This window comes from Centruroides sculpturatus, unplaced genomic scaffold (genome assembly GCF_000671375.1).
Source record: "Centruroides sculpturatus isolate CEXI.00-Female unplaced genomic scaffold, Cexi_2.0 scaffold515, whole genome shotgun sequence".
NCBI lineage: Eukaryota > Metazoa > Arthropoda > Arachnida > Scorpiones > Buthidae > Centruroides > Centruroides sculpturatus.
Window position 1 is genome coordinate 316,842 of NW_019384913.1, and position 7,907 is coordinate 324,748.

Sequence of the window (7,907 nt, forward strand, 5' to 3'; positions counted from 1 at the left end):
AGGACAAATCTTTATTTTTTTAAAATTTTATAATTTATATTGTTTAATTTGAGTTATGTGCGTGCCTCTTCCAAAATGTCTAACGGTCAAACAAAACTGTCTGATTACCAAAACAAAAAAGGAGGCTGGAAAAGGAAGCCAAAAAGCAAAAACAAGCTGGCGCATTAAAAAATTATATCCAGAGTTGTACCAAAACAAATGACGACTGTGAGAATCCGATATAAAGTCCGGTTATAAAAGAAAATACGGAATCGTCAGAGGATAATGATGACAAACAAATGGACGAAGTTTCTAAATCAATTTGAACTGACGACACTCTGACTTTATCATCACCAGATGAAAGCATTGAAAAAAATTGACACCAAGGTGACACCCACAGAAAGCGTTCTACAAACTTTGAGCAGGGATACAACTGGGTCGATAAAGCAGGAATGCAATCTAGAATTAAACAATATAATTCGCGAGCATTCTATGTTCCGTGTAGTAGCCACTTTCTCAACCTTGTTGTTAATGATATAGCAAAAGCATCCTTGGAAGCCGCTGATTTCTTCAACACGGTCCAAAAAATATATTTTTTGCGGCATCTACTTTTCGATGGGCAATACTTTTAAAACATGTTCAAGGTTTAACTTTGAAACCATTGAGTGACACTAGATGGAAGAGTAGGATAGAGATCTTAAAGCTTTTGAGATTTCATTTCGGAGATGTATACGATGCCTTGCTAAGTATTTAGGAAAACCAAGAAATTGATAATTTAATAAGAGACGCGGTCTCAGGTTTATTAAATTGTATTAAATAATTTAAATTTTTGTGTTCATTAATTATTTGGCATAAATACTAAATTCCATTAATCCAATAAGCAAGTTGATGCATACAAAAGATTTTGACATGGCCTTTGCACTTGATCTTCTACAAAACTGCAAAATATTTTTTAAGAATCTTCGATCGGATTCGCCCTTCGATAAAATTATTATTGATGCAAAAGAACTTGCTACCGAAATTTATGTGGAGGCTAATTTTGAATCAACAATAACACGACACCGCCTTAGAAGAAGAAAAAGAAACTTCTCATACGAAGCACGAGATGAACCTATCAATGATCCAAAAGAAAAATATAAAATAGATTTTTTTATTTTACAATCGATCAAGCACTAAATGCACTAGATGCTAGATTTGAACAACTTACTAATCTTAGTAAGTATTTTCAATTCTTATATAATATATACGATTTAAATACCATGTCCAAAGAAATGCTACTAAAACACTAAGAATTTAGAATGTATTTTAACTGGTGATTCTGTTGACATAAATGGAGTAGAATTAGCGGAGGAAATTTCAGCAGTATCTGCGCTTTTGGGCAAAAAAGAAAGTCTAAGCAATGTAAGTTACTGTACTGAGCTTAATTACAAAGTTAAATTTTGCCACAAATCTTACTATTGTTTTAAGAATATTGCTAACGATACCAATAACTGTAGCAAGTGGCGAAAGGCGTTTCTCTAAGTTAAAATTAATTAAGAACTTTTTACGTTCGACTACTACACAAAATCGTCTTAATGGTTTATTTTGGCAATTGAGCATGAAATTGCTTATCAAGTAAATTTAAAAGATGTAGTAAAAAGGTTTGCAGAACTGAAAGTAAGAAAAAAAAAAGATGTTTGTNCCTTCCAGAACGCTCAATGCTGGCTCCCAATTTCTAAAACTTTATCCACTTATCGTCCTTTTATTTTTATCCTCTAAATCTTTATTTCAACACAAATTACAAGTTTATTATCACAGACAAATAAATGTTATGCCCTCTTTTATTAACTGTAAAAGACGGGGTAGGCCAAACAACTTCCTGTAAGAAACGTCTCCGTTTTAAGTGTATATAACAAATTGTAAAGACAGTAATTCTATTTTGAAAGTAAAAAGTAGACAGATAACAAGTTTGGTGACCCACTAACCCAGAACTGACCCTGAACAAAGGTGATTTGGAACGCATCTGATTCTATTTCCAACTAACATCGACGGAACTAATGGAAAAATAAATTCTAGGGCAAATATAGAATTTTTTTTCCTATAAATTTTCAAGAAAAATCATGTTGAAATTTATCCTACTATAACCAATTACTTTAACAGAATTAATCTCAGTAATTACAATTAATTCTTGGAATAAATTATAATAAAAAGTTTTAAAAGTATTCTAATACATTAGCAGAATTGAAAATTTTCAGGGAGGGAGTTTCTGTTTAAAACTTTTTTTAAAAACAGTCACTTGAAACAGTACAAAAATGATAAAATTAGAATTAGTTATATTGTAAGTTAAATTTCTAACAAATGAATCACTTCTACTAATTTAATTTTATAACACAAAATTTGATTTAATAGAATTAATTCAATGCATAAATCCAAAATATAATAATAATAATAATAATAACGATTCTTTACAGAAATTCTAACAATTTAATGGTATTAAAGTTTTGAAAGATTCTGCAGAAATTAATTAATCTAATAAAATTACTTTTCGGATGTTTGGCAAGCAAATTAACAGATTTTTTTAAACATTTGATTTAATTTTTTGAAGTGTCTGAAAATTAAATTTCATCTCTTAAATACTCGCAATTTGCATAAAAATAAATAAATAAATAATGCTCCATTTTTAAATTTTTTTTCTAATTAAATATCTACAGGAAGTCTATAAATAACATTAAAAATAATAATCTATATAAAAATAAACTCGACGTCACATTGACGTCAAATTATGAACAATATTAACACTACGAATTAGTCTGACATTTAAACTAAGTAGTGTTAGTGATAGTATTATCTTAGCATCAATTGCATACGTTGTCCCATTTGGCTCGTTTTAAATCGGAGATACAAATTAAACATTACCCTTGTTCGAAAGCTATTATCACCCCTCCCTGTGACGTCAGCCGATCACGCGCCAAGCAGAATCTGGTGAGTGAAGATTTATTAAAGCACGTTGTCAAGATGAGTTTCTCACGTTCTATGTAAACAATTGATAGTTTCTCGTTTCACGCAAGATATACTACAGATATTAGGGCCATAGATAAATAAATTCGGCACCAAAAAACGAAGTAATTTTAGCATCACGCGCGTAAATTATTAAAAGCCGGTTAAACGACTTTAACCCTGTTTCTTAAAGGCGAAATTAAAGAGGGATAATTTATTTTAAATGCTTAGAAAATGATAGCTTTGTTCTTAAGCTGTAAAAATAAAATCTTTCCTGGGGATTTTAATAATTTATTTTAGAATACGCTGTATTCTGGATGGTGTAGCGTGACGCGTGGCCAAAATTCCAACTTTAGACTTGGCACATTGTTGACAGTGTTACAATTCGATACCATTATGCCATGCCAATTTTTCTGGGTAGATAAATGCTGGTTTTAAAATAATAAAGTTTTATTAAAAATCCTACAAAGTGCCGTTTATGGATTTTGGCACGTCTTTAGAAATAACATTGCCAAAATCCTTAATTACTTCTACAAAAAAAAACACCTTGATATTTGTCTGAATAATTAGATAATTTTAGTGTGGGCTATTCTATATATATGTATATATAACTTATTTACATATTAAAAGAGGGCTTTTAAGTTCGATCAACTTTTAACACCGCACTTTTTTCTTTGCTCTGATAATATCGCATTAAGTAATTGATGTGCTGTACGGTTATTATTAGTAGACATGTTTTTATGTCAATTGTTTATAATTGGTAAAATACTTAAGGACGATGACCCGAACTTCAGCCAAACTCTTTGTCATACGATGGAAACCAGGTGAATTGTTTTAAAAGTAGAAACCTGGCTTTAATTCAAATTAATTTTCTAGAATAAAAATATCAGACTGTTAAGAAATTTCTCTGGTTTGTAAGAAGCAATTTGTATAAATTCTGTTCCGGTTCAAGGTTATGTCAATATTTTTATTAGATACAACAATATATTAATTTTATTCCTAAGCCAAAATATATAAAGAAAAGCTAGACTACGACGATTTAAAAATAACCTAATACAAGCTGGGTCGAAAGCGGAAATAACCAGTTATATTTTAGTTTCCCGTTTTTAGTGTTATGTTACCTTATATCGATGACAGATTGTGTTTTAAAATGCAAATCAATCAATCTCACCTTGAACTTGGTGTACAGTACAATTCGGGTACATCTTAAGACACTAAAATAAATAGAGAGCAAACGCGTGAGAGTTTAAGTGCGAAATTGATATTTCTTCTAAAAGAAAAGTAGAATAACGGGCCATATTGTGTAATTTAGGTCTTACAGAACGACGGGGACGTGTTTTTTAAGCGTGACTTATCCCGTTAGCGAGTCACGTGAGCTGTAAAGACGGGCACCTGTTTGTGCCAAATAATTAAGATACAAAAGGAAAAAAAAACAAAAGATCAATTGTTAAAATTTACCAATTGTTTTGAGTAATTCAAAATCTTCCAGTCGATATTCTCTCTCGCCGTTTGTAGGTGGTTCTTTACTTGGATAATTTCCAGTTTTTCTTAGCTTCTCTCTCGTAACTTTGGATGCAGCCATGTTCGATGCGGAATAGAGTCTGCTAGATTAATGCTACGTGCTTTGGTGCATGATAGATACTTTACTCTACTCCAGATGTTTGACAAAACAGCTGACGAACAGCGTAGCAGTTCACCATGCTTTCATCGGTCCTTCTCCGTTTATGACGTCTCCCATTGGCTTGTATCGTGCGCCTTCTGGCGACGTGATAACAGTCACGTGTCGCGTGTGTGCAGCCTCGCGCTACGATTAGTAACCGTAAGCAATTTCGTTCAGAGAAATCGATTAAGAATCACTTGACCCGATTATTAAGGAGGCGATTAGTGGGACAATGTCATCGATTATTTTCATAAATTCCAAAAAAATTTACTTCGGTTCGTATATAATGCGCACTGCGATCGATACGGAAACTTCTGATACGTCGCCATTTTCAAAGGCCGAATTGTCAATAATAAAAATATAAATAACAAAGTATAATTTGTTTTTATTTATTTATAAATAAAAATAGCGAAAAGCTATAATTTATCATCAAAAATATTGATAAATGTAATAATTACTCATTTTGCAAATAATTTTTAGATTTGATATATTATTTCATATTCAATATTATTAGATAAAACGAGAAGATTGAAGTATGTTTTTTTATTTTATTCTGTCATAAAATAATAAATTTTGATAGTGTTACTCTGTTTCCATTTTCTTAAACAGTTTTTTATTCGCCGGAATCGTTCGTAATATAATTTTATACAGATATTATCATCGGAGTCTGATATAGGTTACATGATTGAAGGATACATTATCTTAAAGTGTTGTTTCCACAAATTTTCGTTATTTGAAACTAAGTAAATAAATAAAATAGCTATATCAACTTTAAAAATTGATATATGAATATTTATGAGTGGTATAAATCATTTTTATATAAGCTATATTTTTATGATATAAGTTTTAATAATATATATTGATAAAAAGAAAATAGATACTTCTGAATAAAATATTATTATTATATTTGAATGAATTTAGTTTTGTTTCGTTTNTATTTTTATGATATAAGTTTTAATAATATATATTGATAAAAAGAAAATAGATACTTCTGAATAAAATATTATTATTATATTTGAATGAATTTAGTTTTGTTTCGTTTTAATCCTATTCGAATGTATTAATTTAATAATTATGTTTATTAATGGCTCATGAGTTGAGAACGTTTATAAATTAAGTAATGCTATTTTTATACTTTTTAACTATCATCCTACCCCGTAACGTTGTCGCACACACCCACCCCGAAAATTACGTATTACATATCCTCGATCTTAACACCGTTATTTGCACTAAGGAATTGTACACAACACGGAGTAACGAACGTCACATTATTTTACATGTATGACGTACTGTATTGTACGTAAACGTTTTTTGTTTTATTCGTATACGGCAACGTGACATATGGGCGATCTGCTGAGGCTGAATACCTCCCGGGAGGTCTTTTATGGGAAACTGGTCCCTATTTATCTGGTAATTACTAACATGAAGAAATTATCAGTATTCAGCCACTGGACACTGATAATTGGGTCCATAACGTAAACAGTACCGTTCTCTATGCAACAATTCAGAAACAAAAAGAAATCGTTTTGTTATCCAAGGATTTAGACCACATTCCTTTGTAACCCCTAGCATTATGTAATGTTTTTGTACATCTCATTCCCTTGTAACCCATAGTAACGATTACCTGCACACCTATTTATCCATATCTACGTTATGTAATTTACGGACCGTCCTATAGAGAAAGAAAAAAGGTTAACAAATTATCAGTAATGGAAAGTTAAAACTTCGTAGCTGTGTTTTTATTTGTACGAAATTTCGGGAAAATCAGCCCATCTGCCCCCTTTAACTAATGTATCGTCGTAACAACTCATGAATTTTTAATATACAATTTTAGGGTTTAAAGATAAATTATATATTTTTTATTAATATTATTAATAATTTATTATAACGATCGATTTTGTATAAAGTAACTTCATAATAGTGTAGACATATCTTGTTACGCAACCTTATATATGTTGTTTTTTTACTCTTAATTATTCCTAATATAGATTTTTACTTGAATTCAATAGAATCGTTAATTTACTGCAAAGAGTTTCATTAATTATTTTTAAAGTTACATCGAGTGAACGTTGCTTCATTTTTTTCAAATTTTAAAGAATCTATTTAAAAGTTATAAAATTTTATGCAACTTTTTATCATTTAAATAAAGAAAATTATTTTTATATTTAAAATTGTTAAATTTTAAACAATAAATATACAATTAGTCATGATTTTTTTCGTTTAACAAAAATTTATAGGCCGTAATCCCATAAAAAAGCGTAAATTAAGAGCTGTTCGGAGAAGAACTTTCTACAATTTACCGATTTTAAGCTGATTTAAAAGACTTTTACAGCTTTACAAACCGTTTTATGTTATTTTTACTTAGTTAAATCAATAATAATCTTTAAAAATTTCAGAAATTTGTCGAACAGATCAATAATATGAAGATGTGATTTTTTTGCATTATCTGAGTATTATCATGATTTATGAATAAAAATATGTTAGCAATAACCCTCAAATTTTTACTAGCGTAATCTCAACTGACTATTGTCATCAATCATCAGCAGGCAATCATCCGTCATCAATAAAGTATTGATTATATTGAAGTTGATAACATAATTGCAGGAAGACAAAGTTAATATTTGTGTTATTTATTTATTTGTATGAAAATTTTGTATTGATCTAAAGTAAATTCCTTTTTAAATATAATTATATATTCTAGTTGCAGTTAGAATATATTTTTGCTAAATATAAAAATATAACAATAAAATAAATTTTTCCAAAAAGTAATAGAAGAAAGTACGATCGAATAGTGCTTCAATGTTCATCTGAATATTGTTGAAATTTATTTGAAATATTATGATATTTCTTCTAAAATATTAAACACCGTGTGATTATTCCTAGTTGTTTAACTTCACAAAGAAAAACAGCTGACAAAGCCTTTGGCACGACTTTCTCAACACTCATATTACAAAGTTAAAGTCATGTGTGGCGCATCTGTTATAAGATTTTGTTTAAAAATAATTTTTATATTATCAATTATATTATATGTCTCATTGGAATGCAATTTTAAAAAATTGTAGACCTACTGTCATCCGTCCACCTATCTTTCCTTAATCTCGTGGAGTTAGATAGATGAAAGACATGAGTAGATGTGGAAACCTTAGTGGCAGGAAGCCCCCAATTAATTATATATGAACTTCTGAAGCAAACCGGAAATCATGTTATTTAAATTCAAAAATTTTTCTCTGAAAGGTGTTAGATAGATGACCGGCACAACGTTATTGTTAAAGGAAAAGTATGATGTACAGGG